This window comes from Rhinoderma darwinii, chromosome 6 (assembly GCF_050947455.1).
Source record: "Rhinoderma darwinii isolate aRhiDar2 chromosome 6, aRhiDar2.hap1, whole genome shotgun sequence".
NCBI classification, from domain to species: Eukaryota; Metazoa; Chordata; class Amphibia; order Anura; family Rhinodermatidae; genus Rhinoderma; species Rhinoderma darwinii.
Window position 1 is genome coordinate 137,473,367 of NC_134692.1, and position 14,484 is coordinate 137,487,850.

Below are 14,484 nucleotides of genomic sequence, written 5' to 3' on the forward strand. Positions count from 1 at the left end.
GTCAAACGGAAACCTTAGCAGTCGACTCGCTATTGATTCCATCAGAAAAACGGAAACCTGACGGAATGGTGATGAACGGAAACCATTAGCAATGTTTCCGTCACCATTGATATCAATGGTGACGGAAACGGAAGCTGTGTGTTAAGGATCTGCCAGGCACAGCTTCTGTATCCACGCCCATAGGTAATCAGTCTGCACCTGCTTCTATGTCTGTGAGACTGACTCCATCTTCCACCACTTAGGATGGCAGGCTTAGGAGTGGGAGAGCCTATCACAGCCTGGCCAGACGGAGCTAGCTCCCGCCCTCTGTCTATTTATACCTGCCTTTCCTGTTCCTCCTTTGCTTGTGATTCTTCTCTGTTGGTTTCCTGGCCCTACTGCAACTTCTTGAACTACTTGTCCCTGCTTCGTATTGACCCTGGCTTACTGACTACTCTCCTGCTCTGTGTTTGGTACCTCGTACACTCCTGGTTTGACTCGGCTTGTTCACTATCCTGCTCTGCGTTTGGCACCTTGTACTCTCCTGGTTTGACTCGGCTCGTTTACTACTCTTGTTGCTCACGGTGTTGCCGTGGGCAACTGCCCCGTTTCCCTTTGTTCTGTGTTTCCTTGTCTGGTTGTCTATCGTGCACTTACTGAGTGTAGGGACCGTCGCCCAGTTGTACCCCGTCGCCTAGGGCGGGTCGTTGCAAGTAGGCAGGGACTGAGTGGCGGGTAGATTAGGGCTCACTTGTCTGTTTCCCTATCCCTGTCATTACACTGTGGTTTCAGTTTGACTTTCCGTTGCGGGGTTCACTCGACGGAAACCTCAGACGGAATCCCGAAACGGAAAGCCAACGCTGATGTGAACAGGCCCTTACTCTCATGGTAGTGATGGCAGTTACGGAAGCAGCGTAACACGCGAGCCACGCTGTTTCCATAACTACCATTCAGTTCTACGGGACTTACGGAAACAGTGTAGCTCATATTTATTATACAGCAGGGGGGGTTGAGCATCTGACTGCTGAGTGCTCTATGGGGGGATAATATTATCCGTTATATGGACCCCCCTGGCTATATAATTAATCTTTCCCTAGCGTCAGCCGATCAGTTTAAAGTTGGCTGGGGCAAGAGGTGAGTACCACACTAACCTCACTGCTTTCCTGTTCCTCGCTGTCAGTGCGTGCATCGCCAGAGAGGCGTGTTCTAACTTCTATCACTAGCAGACGTGCCTATTGTGACCCACGTCTGCTAGTCCTATCCTGCCCCTGCAAATGCTGTCCCTCCCCCAGGGCCGATTCTAGCTTTCCTGCTGCCTGAGGTGAAAATTTGATTGGCATCCCCCTGGCTGTTCTACATCACTAGCAGCCTCCTTCAACTCTTGCAGATGCGCCGTTGCCTTGTACTGGCATGGGCGGTGCAGCCTGGCAGAGTACACCTCGCTGCACGATGTGTACCCAAGTAGTACAAGGCAATGGCTGGTAGTGATGTATAACAGCCGGGGGGATGTCAATCAAGCATGGAAAGGTGGGTTTGGAGTCAGGACTATGTGACTCTTCAGGATAGCGGCACCGCCCCATGACCCTTTAATGAGTAATTAGCCTATAGCGTGCGTCATTTTAAAAGTTGATTTTATAGATTTTGCTGCATCTGAAAAACATACCGGGGAATATTTGGAAATATTGTCAGGTCATGTATTACCGCATGGTGGAGGTTCAAGGGGTTAAAACTACCAGACAGGTTCCCATTAAATATACAATGAATTGAAAACAATTCCTTCTGCCAATTTTGTTATTATAAATATATCCTATATAATTACAGCTCCAGAACAAAGATCAATACATATACACAGCACCAGAACAAAGCTCATACATACATACAACAGCAGAACCAAGCTCATTACATATATACAGCACCAGAACAAAGCTCAGTACATAAATACAGCACCAGAACAAAGCTCAGTACATATATACAACTCCAGAACCAAGCTCAGTACATATATACAGCACCAGAACAAAGTTCAGTACTTAAATACAGCACCAGAACCAAGCTCAGTACATATATACAGCACCAGAACAAAGTTCAGTACATAAATACAGCACCAGAACAAAGCTCAGTACATAAATTTAACATCAGAACCAAGCTTATATAGATATACAACACCAGAACCAAGCTCAGTACATAAATACAGCACCAGCACAAATACAGCTAAATTTAGAGCAAACCCCTGCCCTATAGGTTTGTATGGGTAAAACTACAGCTCCCAGCATGACTGGAACAATGGTAAGGATATGCTGGGAGTTGCTGTTCCCCAAAAAAACAAAAATCATACCACCCATCATCTCGCTGCAGATCATACAGTGACTACAGTACTGATTAGAGGCAGAATAAACATTTACATTAAGTGACTCATCGGTGACTTCATCTCAGATTCTAGTTGTTCTTTTTCTCTTTTCTTGTCCATCCGTTCCAGAGCTCTATGACAACTTCTCCCGGACACGGCCCATTTCTGCAAGTTGCCGCTCAGATGTCTTCAGCTTCTCACTTTTCAAACATTTTTTGCACCTATTAACAAAGATAAAATTCTCATGGTGCTTCGCACTATGCCCCTAAATATAATAGATCCATACACTGCACCTCTAATTATAATAGCCCCATACACTGTATCTGATTATAATAGCACCATACCCTGTATCCCCTCAGAGAGGCAGCAACCCAGATGATGTGGCCCTGCCCACCCCATTAGCGGCGCTAGCGTGCTGCAATGCTTATTTTTTAAAACGATGTGTGGTTCGGGCGGCCATGGGCTCCCTGAGAGCCGTGGGCCCCAGGCGGCCGCCCGAACCGCCTATAGATGGATAAATAGATAGATAGATACTATATAAACTGATCACTGCTTAGCACTAGAGATGTTGTCTGGTGGGTGACACTTCTGGAGCTCCATGCTCTCTGTATGATTTCAACCACCAACACTTCTTCTCTCTTATATTGTGTTTGCATTGCCAGGTGTAGAAAGAGGTTTTTCTTATTATATAATGGCCCCTGCATCCCTTATATAAGACCCCGGAGGAGAGTGACCCCGTTCCCTGCGGATAAGGACTGACTGTGACTGTGCCATAAATCCGGGATCTCCACATTCCCACAATGGTGAGAGTTACATAGAGCAGGCAGCGTGTGCTCTTCACAGGACTGATCTCCACAGGTGTCCTCTCTCTCCTCTCCCTCCTCTCCCAACTCTCCCTCCGCTATCTCCTCTCCCTCCTCTCCCTCCTCGCTCTCTCCTCTCTCCCTCCTCTCTCTCCTCTCCCTCCTCTCCCTCCTCAACGTTCAATAATACGTCTTTTTCTCATGACTTGTTCTCTGCAATCAATAGATGGAGAGATGTGTCATCAAGCATGGATCTATATGTTCTGCTACCAGTGTCTCCTCCCCCTCACTATCTAGGATTTCATGTACTTGATCTGGTGCGGAAGGGAAAAGGGTATTTTGGAGAAGCAACCACACAGTGATAAATAATACATTTCTATCTGCCTGCAGCTGCCACTAGGGGGAGTTCTTTACATATGGGGCCCATTCCAAACTGCCAGATTGTCTTGGGGTAAACTATATTGACCATCTGAAAAACTCCTTCCGGTGAATCTCCGCCGTGAACTGTAGACGTTAAGAATACCATTAATATATAAAGACGTCTTGTTTTATTTACTTTCCATTAATATTTAATAAGATGTAAGCAACATATTTCCAATATTGAACTTGGCTGCAGAGTCCGCTTCCTTGCTGATAGGATATCTCATGGACGACTTCCCCTTGCTGACTTCAAGGTAGCAATTCTTGGAACCATTTTAATCAGAGGGTGTAATACGCACATGTTTACGTAATATCAGGAACTACTCTACACCTTCTGTAAGCTCATTATCATTATAAGAACGCCATCTTCAGATCCCAGTGCAATGCAGACAGTGGGGGAACTGCTTATCACACACCTCTATTATGCATTACCTGCCTCCGATTCACCAAGAGGGTCAATTAAATGGTGCTTAGTATTAAACCCTAATAAATCACGCAACGAATTGCCAATAGTAGTGGGGGAAGGGAAGTGACAACTGCTCTGATCACATTTTTGACTCACATTAATAATTGGCATTTGCCAGCCAATTAACCCATTGGCCTTTCATACTAAGTTGTACAACTACTAATATAACTACTAAATATCTACCATAACACTGCCCCCTATGTACAAGAATATAACTACTATAATACTGCCTCCTATATACAAGAATATAACTACTATAACACTGCCCCCTATGTACAAGAATATAACTACTATAATACTGCCTCCTATATACAAGAATATAACTACTATAATACTGCCCCCTATATACAAGAATATAACTACTATAATACTGCCCCTATATACAAGAATATAACTACTATAATACTGCTCCTATATACAAGAATATAACTACTATAATACTGCCCCTATATACAAGAATATAACTACTATAATACTGCCCCCTATATACAAGAATATAACTACTATAATACTGCCCCCTATATACAAGAATATAACTACTATAATACTGCTCCTATATACAAGAATATAACTACTATAATACTGCCCCCTATATACAAGAATATAACTACTATAATACTGCCCCTATATACAAGAATATAACTACTATAATACTGCTCCTATATACAAGAATCTAACTACTATAATACTGCCCCCTATATACAAGAATATAACTACTATAATACTGCCCCCTATATACAAGAATATAACTACTATAATACTGCCCCTATATACAAGAATATAACTACTATAATACTGCCCCTATACAAGAATATAACTACTATAATACTGCCCCTATACAAGAATATAACTACTATAATACTGCCCCTATATACAAGAATATAACTACTATAATACTGCCCCTATATACAAGAATATAACTACAATAATACTGCCCCTATATACAAGAATATAACTACTATAATTCTGCCCCTATATATAAGAATATAACTACTATAATACTGCCCCTATATATAAGAATATAACTACTATAATACTGCCCCCTATATACAAGAATATAACTACAATAATACTGCCCCTATATACAAGAATATAACTACTATAATTCTGCCCCTATATATAAGAATATAACTACTATAATACTGCTCCCTATATACAAGAATATAACTACTATAATAATGCCCCCTATATACAAGAATATAACTATTATAATACTGCCCCCTATATACAAGAATATAACTACTATAATACTGCTCCCTATATACAAGAATATAACTACTATAATACTGCCTCCTATATACAAGAATATAACTACTATAATACTGTCCCCTATATACAAGAATATAACTACTATAATGCTGCCCCTATATACAAGAATATAACTACTATAATACTGCCCCTATATACAAGAATATAACTACTATAATACTGCTCCCTATATACAAGAATATAACTACTATAATACTGCCCCCTATATACAATAATATAACTACTATAATACTGCCCCCTATATATAAGAATATAACTGCTATAATACTGCCCCTATATACAAGATTATAACTACCATAATAAAATACCCCGTGTGAGCCTTATACTGCCCCTATATACAAGAATATAACTACTATAATACTGCCCCCTATATACAAGAATATAACTACTATAATACTGCCCCCTATATACAAGAATATAACTACTATAATACTGCCCCCTATATACAAGAATATAACTACTATAATACTGCCCCCTATATAAAAGAATATAACTACTATAATACTGCCCCCTATATACAAGAATATAACTACTATAATACTGCCCCCTATATACAAGAATATAACTACTATAATACTGCCCCATATCTACAAGAATATAACTACTATAATACTGCCCCTATATACAAGAATATAACTAATATAATACTGCCCCTATATACAAGAATATAACTACTATAATACTGCCCCCTATATACAAGAATATAACTACAATAATACTGCCCCCTATATACAAGAATATAACTACTATAATACTGCCCCCTATATACAAGAATATAACTACTATAATACTGCTCCTATATAGAAGAATATAACTACTATAATACTGCCCCTATATACAAGAATATAACTACAATAATACTGCCCCTATATATAAGAATATAACTACTATAATACTGCCCCTATATACAAGAATATAACTACTATAATACTGCCCCCTATATACAAGAATATAACTACTATAATACTGCCCTTATATACAAGAATATAACGACTATAATTCTGCCCCTATATATAAGAATATAACTACTATAATACTGCTCCCTATATACAAGAATATAACTACTATAATAATGCCCCCTATATACAATAATATAACTACTATAATACTGCCCCCTATATATAAGAATATAACTGCTATAATACTGCCCCTATATACAAGATTATAACTACCATAATAAAATACCCCGTGTGAGCCTTATACTGCCCCTATATACAAGAATATAACTACTATAATACTGCCCCCTATATACAAGAATATAACTACTATAATACTGTTCCTATATACAAGAATATAACTACTATAATACTGCCCCTCTATACAAGAATATAACTACTATAATACTGCTCCCTATATACAAGAATATAATTACTATAATACTGCCCCCTATATACAAGAATATAACTACTATAATACTGCCCCCTATATACAAGAATATAATTACTATAATACTGCCCCCTATATACAAGAATATAACTACTATAATACTGCCCCCTATATACAAGAATATAATTACTATAATACTGCCCCCTATATACAAGAATATAACTACTATAATACTGCCCCCTATATACAAGAATATAACTACTATAATACTGCCCCCTATATACAAGAATATAACTACAATAATACTGCCCCTATATATAAGAATATAACTACTATAATACTGCCCCTATATACAAGAATATAACTACTATAATACTGCCCCCTATATACAAGAATATAACTACTATAATACTGCCCCTATATACAAGAATATAACTACTATAATACTGCCCCCTATATACAAGAATATAACTATTATAATACTGCCCCCTATGTACAAGAATATAACCACTATATTACTGCCCCCTATATACAAGAATATAACTACTATAATACTGCCCCTATATACAAGAATATAACTACTATAATACTGCCCCCTATATACAAGTATATAACTACTATAATACCGCCCCCTGCATGAGGAGAATTTTCATATGTGAGTGTAGTTGCCCTGTACAGTCAGTAACAACCTTCTTGTAGTGAGGACTTACAAGGTGATGGCGTCTTAAAATGGTTGTTAACAAATAATGAGCAAACGATGGTCTACAGAGAAACTGCAGAAGTCAGACAAGTAGAAATGCCTTCAGGCTATTAAATCTGGTATTAGGAGGTAAAGCCGGGCCAATATGTTTCTGTTTTAATAAAAGACAAGCAAAACACAAAATGGATTTTTAAGTGTTTTGGCCATTTTCCCAACTTGTAGCACAGTGAGACTTGTTCCCATGCTCCTGCAGAGATCTGGAGAAAACAGACCTCAGGATCCTGGTGCATGGAAACCAGGGGGCTCCTATTCTAATCCCTGGACTAACGCTGGCCATAGCTGTTGGCCAAACTCGTTTTGAGTCAGGCTGGGCTCATACTTTGTGTTTGGGAATTTTGGGTTAATCGAGCGCGTCTCCCTTGCAGGATCTCCATGTATTATGCAGGGTGGGGAGCAGCTACAAAGAGCGTCTGTTTCTCAGGATGACCCACCACATCCATGCATTACACGGATAGCCCATTGATTTTAATAAGAACACTGTAATACTTCCTTTTACCTGTAGGAGTGCTGCAGGGACTTTGGTGCTAGGTTTTCCTGCAGATTATTACTGATCGCTGCGGCTTTCCAGCAGGTGGAAACCCTGTGATCAGAATATAGCTGTGAAGAAGAAGAAGGGTTTGTCCAAAGTGGACTAGGAAACATATTCTAAAAATTGGCCATAGACATACGATAGTTGTCATCCGAATGATTTGATTATTCGTCTGACTACTTTCTTCCCGGGCTCCACCCATTAAAATACCAATTTGGCTATGTCATTTGTCACAGTTTTACAGAAGTCTGTCAGACCCTAAAAAAATCGAATATTCTCAACTGCACATAGGAGAGTAATTTACTGTAAGGGCAGTCAAACTATGGAACTGTGTAGTATATTATTTGTAAACTATTCATGTGCAGAATTGCAATACTCTGCTTGCTTGTATGTACTAGATTGATTCTAATGTTCTCATGACTTCATTATCTTAGTAAATGAACCCTGGGGTCATTGAGGACCACCACAGCAGGATCTCCGCACTTCTCTATGGGAACGCCACCATTTGTTTATCACAGGTCCATATTAAGTTTTACCAATAGTCTATAAACTTGTCTGTGTGTCTCACAAATGACTGTCACGAGTCGCCCCCTTCATCTCGCGCTTCACTATAGGATGTTACATTTACTGCCCTCCTTCCTGCTGCAGGAGAAATGGAGTATTACACGCCGGTCATTCATATAAATGGGCAACTTTATAATACAAGGACGGACCAGGACATGCAGAGCATGAGGCACTTTGTTAGCAGGCCTCCATTCTGGCTCATAGAGTGGGGTCCTGAGAGCGGGACCCCCCATCTATGACATCCATATGCCCCATCTGCATCAGACAACCCCTTAAATGTCCCAAGGACTGGAAGCCATAGCGTCGTCATGTCGGCTGTACATTGGGAATCGGGGGCTCAAACCAAAGGTGTCAATTAAAGCACTGGTGCCCCGATGCAAAATCTATGGCAGGACCCCCCAACTATTACATGCCATTTAGTATACTGCTGCCCTATTATTTGGTAGAGGAGCCCCTTAAGGGGAAGGGTTCAGGTGCGACTGCAACCCCTGCACCCGTTAGTTACGCCTCTGGTTCAAATAACTCTAAGAGGGCAGCACATAGGGAATTGCATGATAAGCAATTCCCTTATATAATGGTAGTGGGATCGATTATAATAATAACCTGCAGGGAATTCGTCCACAGAGGATCCATTCATAGAATAAAGGCTGCTGTAAATTGCACTTGTATCCTGCGGATATCGCCTGCAGGGCAGCGGCGGGTATTGGAATTCAATGTATCTCTGCCAGCTCTTTATGAGAGTCACCGCTGCTTGTAAAGGGAGTGATTCCGATAATACTGGGGAATTGCTTATATTACAACTCCGATATTTAAAGGGGCGGCACCCCCAGAACTTTTAATTACCACACATGACTGAATCTTGCTCATTTACGGGACGCGGGTTCATGTTTTTCATCAAAATTTAGAGAATTACATTTTTTTTTTGTCATTTCAACATAAATCCCTGAGACTTAGGAAATCCGCTCGGATCATCTCTGTGCCGCTCCAGAACGCAAATGTTTCTGTCTGACCGAGAAATGTTTATGGCAGGAAGAAAAATGTTGTGTATTGGGATAAACAAGGCTGATCAGAGGAGAAATGTATTTGATTAGAGTCTGAACTTCACGTAAACATCAAATCTATCGGGTTTAAGATGCTTTCTGTGACCGGAACGTCTTGGCCCAGGTTTAACCCTGTGTGTGCTGGGCATGCTGCCCGCTTACCCCGTTTTCCTTGGCAGCGAGCTGCCCCTTCTATGGGATATTGTGTTCTCTGTTGTAACCGTGGTGGGATTTGGAGATCTGCCACTAACACCCTTATTACAGGGGAATGAAACACTTCAGGCCGCAAAACCACTTCAGAGGCAGGACCTGAATGTAATATACCATTACCACTGTGGACTAAATCCCCGGATGTAACATATTATACCAAGGGTACAGCTCGAATGAGTCGTGTACATAAGACAGGAGCCATGCCGGATGGTTTTACGTGTAATCATATAAGAACTGTGGGGGTCGACCCCTTTTTTATGGTTCCCCTGCGAATCAGTCAGAATATTGACTGCTGTTTATGGTAGTCTGTGGTCTCTGAATTGGATCGTGACTGACAAAAATTGCCTCTAAGCTAAACCAAAGGGAAAAAATACTCAAAATGTCACTGACGGAATGTTACAGCGGTCAGTGAAGGGTCTCAACTCATGGACCCTGCCCATGCTAAAGTTTAGAGATACACTTTAAGTGCTGTGTATATACCCTCAGTGGCGTAGCTATATTTGGCGCAGAGCTTGCAGTCGCAACTCGGCCCTGCTGCCTGAATGACGCAAAGACCCCTCTGCCACTCAGACCCTACACAATAGTGGTCTCCAATCTGTGGCTCCCCAGATGTTGAGAAGCTACAACTCCCAGCGTGCCCTGATTGCCGCACGAGCTTGTAGACCTTCACTCCCCCTGGACTGCCAGGGACCTATAACCCTTCAATATTTAGCCATTGTTTGGCAGTACTATTTAGGAATTGTATGGTGGTATTATTTAGGTTTTGTTTGACAGTATTATTTAGGCATTGTGTGGCAGTATTATTTAGGTATAGTATGGCAGTATTATTTAGGTATTGTATGGCTGTATTATTTAGGTATTGTATGGCAGTATTATTTAGGCATTGTATGGCAGTATTATTTAGGCATTGTACGGCAGTATTATTTAGGTATAGTATGGCAGTATTATTTAGGTATTGTATGGCTGTATTATTTAGGTATTGTATGGCAGTATTATTTAGGCATTCTATGGCAGTATTATTTAGGCATTGTGTGGCAGTATTATTTAGGCATTGTTTGGAAGTATTATTTAGGCATAGTATGGCGGTATTATTTAGGCATTGTATGGCAGTATTATTTAGGTTTTGTTTAGCAGTATTATTTAGGTATTGTACGGCAGTATTATTTAGGCATTGTGTGGCAGTATTATTTAGGCATTGTTTGGAAGTATTATTTAGGCATAGTATGGCGGTATTATTTAGGCATTGTATGGCAGTATTATTTTGGAATATTATGGCGGCATTATTTAGGTATAGTATGGCAGTATTATTTAGGCATTGTATGGTGGTATTATTTAGTCATTGTATGGCAGTATTATTTAGGCATTGTATGGCAGTATTATTTAGGCATTGTATGGCAGTATTATTTAGTCATTGTATGGCAGTATTATTTAGGCATTGCATGGCAGTATTATTAAGGCATTGTATGGCGGTATTATTTAGGTATTGTATTGCAGTATTATTTAGGCATTGCATGGCAGTAATATTAAAGCATTGTATGGCGGTATTATTTAGGAATTGTATGGCAATATTATTTAGGCATTGTATGGCGGTATTATTTAGGAATTGTATGGCAACACTATTTAGATATTTTATGGCAGTATTATTTAGGTATTGTTTGGCAGCATTATTTAGATATTTTATGGCAGTATTATTTAGGCATTGTGTGGCAGTATTATTTAGGCATTGTGTGGCAGTATTATTCAGGCATTATATGGCAGTATTATTTAGGTATTTCTTTAGCAGTATTATTTAGGCATTGTTTGGCAATATTATTTAGGTATTGTTTAGCAGTATTATTTAGGTATTCTTTGGCAGCATTATTTAGGTATTGTTTAGCAGTGTTATTTAGGTATTGTTTGGCAGCATTATTTAGGCATTGTTTGGCAATATTATTAAGGTATGGGTTGGTAGTATTATTTAGGTATATTATGGCCATATTTTTCAGGTATTGTGTGGCAGCATTATTTAGTATTGTTTGGCAGTATTATTTAGATATATTATGGCACTATTATTTAGGCATTGTGTGATAGTATTATTTAGGTATAGTTTGCCTGTATTATTTAGGGTATAGCCGTATTATTTAGGTATATTATGGCAGTATTATTTAGGCATTGTTTGGCGGTATTATTTAGGCATTGTATGGCAGTATTATTTAGGTATTGTTTGGCAGTGTAATTTAGTTTTGTTTTTGCAGTATCATGTAGGCATTATATGGCAGTATTATTTAGGCTTTGTATGTCAATATTATTTAGGTATTGTGTGGCAGTGTTTTTTAGGTATTGTTTGGCAGAATTGTGTGGGCATTGTATGAAAGTATTAAGATCTCGCTTTTTCATGGTGCAGATTTTGCCTTGGCGCCCAGGAACTTCAAGCTCTGCTTCTGTCTGCCTGTATGCCTCATCTCTCACTACTGTATCATCACACAGATAGACAATAGTTCCTTTATGTCAGTGGAAAAGTCCATAAAGATGAACTTATCCTACTGTCCCTCTAGTAAATAATACAACACATGCGTTACTTCCCCTTTAAGAAACACCCAACAATAAAGTGACATAATGTTCTAGTTGTGTGTTTTCCCAGTCCTATGCGATTTTTCCAGCGTGCAGTAAAATGTTAAACTTCCCCACCCCCTCTCCTATAAAGTTATGCTATCAAGAGTGATGATTGACTTTATTATTATCATTATAAACACTATATGGCTATGGCAGAAGAGAATCTGTTTCATAACTTACTATACAGTGGCCCCTCCTGACCCCCAGCAAAATTAAACTGAACTATTACAATTATGAATATGTAAATGAATGATTCTTAAACATGAAATAAACTCTGTTCACTACCAATGATGTTATATGTATTCCACTGACAACCACATAGCAAGAGAAACCTGCAACAGCTAATGAAGTAGAGGCACATATTGAAATGGAAAAATGCCCCCAGTGGTCAAAATGAGAATTACATTTTTTTCAAATTAAATTTGGAGTAATTTGTGTATATTTTAGAGGGAAATATAATTGAATAGAATCATCATACACATTGAATTTGCATCGATAGTTACTGCTTTGCAAAATATCCAGTGCAATGCCATCCTGAGACATATGACATCATGAGACTACTAAAGACATTATATAATTTTCAATCTGTGACTTCCAACTTATCTCCATTGACAGCTCTGTCCCCAATAATATCAAATGAGTTTAATAATGAGTCACTGTGACCTACCATACCAGCACACTCATTTCCTGAAATACTTTGTGCTGCTGTGACCTTACACTGGTCTCCATTCCCCTTCTCACATCTGTTACAGGCGGATCTGTTCTCACTAACATCATCACATGAGTGGACTGTCACTGCTCTCCACTAGATAGAAAGACTAATCTTCTTAAATACTTTGTGCTGCTGTGGTCCTTCCACTATGCAAATCTCAGTCTACTCTCTGCCCCCCACTATCCAATCCTCTGCCCTTTCCTCACCATCATCATCGCATGAGTGGACAGGTCACTTCCTCCCACAAATTAATCACACTCATCTCCTGCCACTGTCTTCATTCCTGTAATGTTATGACCAATGGGTTTCGGACACAAGAAATTTTTCTAAACTTCCCTGATTGTTCTAAAATATAATTTAAAGGTATATACACCTAAAAAAAATCTAATTCTGACACATCAAATTGACATAACAGAAGGTGGTATTGAAGGGGTCCCTGAGCTTGGACCCTCACAAATACCCAAACTTAAATCTCTTAGGAGCATGGCAGAGATTTCCGTCATTAGAATTCTCTGATACCATTCTTGCACTGAGACCGCCACCAATCACTAAAACAAAGTGGCAGAAGCGCTGACGTGAGAACCGTGCCTCTTTGTTTCTGATTGGTTTTCCTTGGAGCGGTGTACGGGCTCAATAGAAAGTCTATGAGTCCGTACACCGCTCGCTTGGCTTTCCGAGGAAAACCCATCAGAAATGAAGCAGTGCAGTGCTCACCCGAGCTCCGTTTTAGTGATCGGTGGGGGTCTCAGTGCTCGGACCCCCACCGATTAATACTTCTGACCTGTCACTATGGCATGTCAAAAGTTTTTTTAAAAGTTTAGTTACACTTTAAAGAATAGTTCTGGACATAGTTCTACTATATCAGCCAGTGAGATAAGGGAAAGTTACATTTGGGAATTCAGGATCTCCCTCTGTTTTAAACTTACTTTGCAGGATATATAAGGAAATTCAATCTAACGAATCTAACATTATGAGTTTAATCGTGACCATTAGCGCTACCAGGAGAATTCCCATTTTCTTCAGTTTCCCCTCAGCCCCATGAGGAGCCTTCAGGCTGCAGTGTAACCTGTGAATAGGATTCAGAATATGGGGGGTCATAAAACAGTCCACTGATGGATAGGCCGGGAAGCTGCGGGGAATTTAAATTCATCAGACAGCCCTCTGGGGTATTATCAGATTGTTCCCACAGCTACTGGGAGAGACTCTGGAAATAACGACATATAAGGGAATTGCTATTTGAGTAATTGTCTGATATATTCTGCAAAGTAGCTCCAAAGTTACTGCCCTATAGGCTGTGGCTCCGGCTGAGGCTACAGGGGACACTGTGATTGTCTATACAATCCATGGACTATATATACAGCTGTCAGGACACGCTGGGAGTTGTAGTTTCGGCAAAGTCAGATCCCTGCTCTATAGTATAAGAACTTATAGTATAAGAATTGTCCCTCTGCAGTGACTTTCTCCATAGGT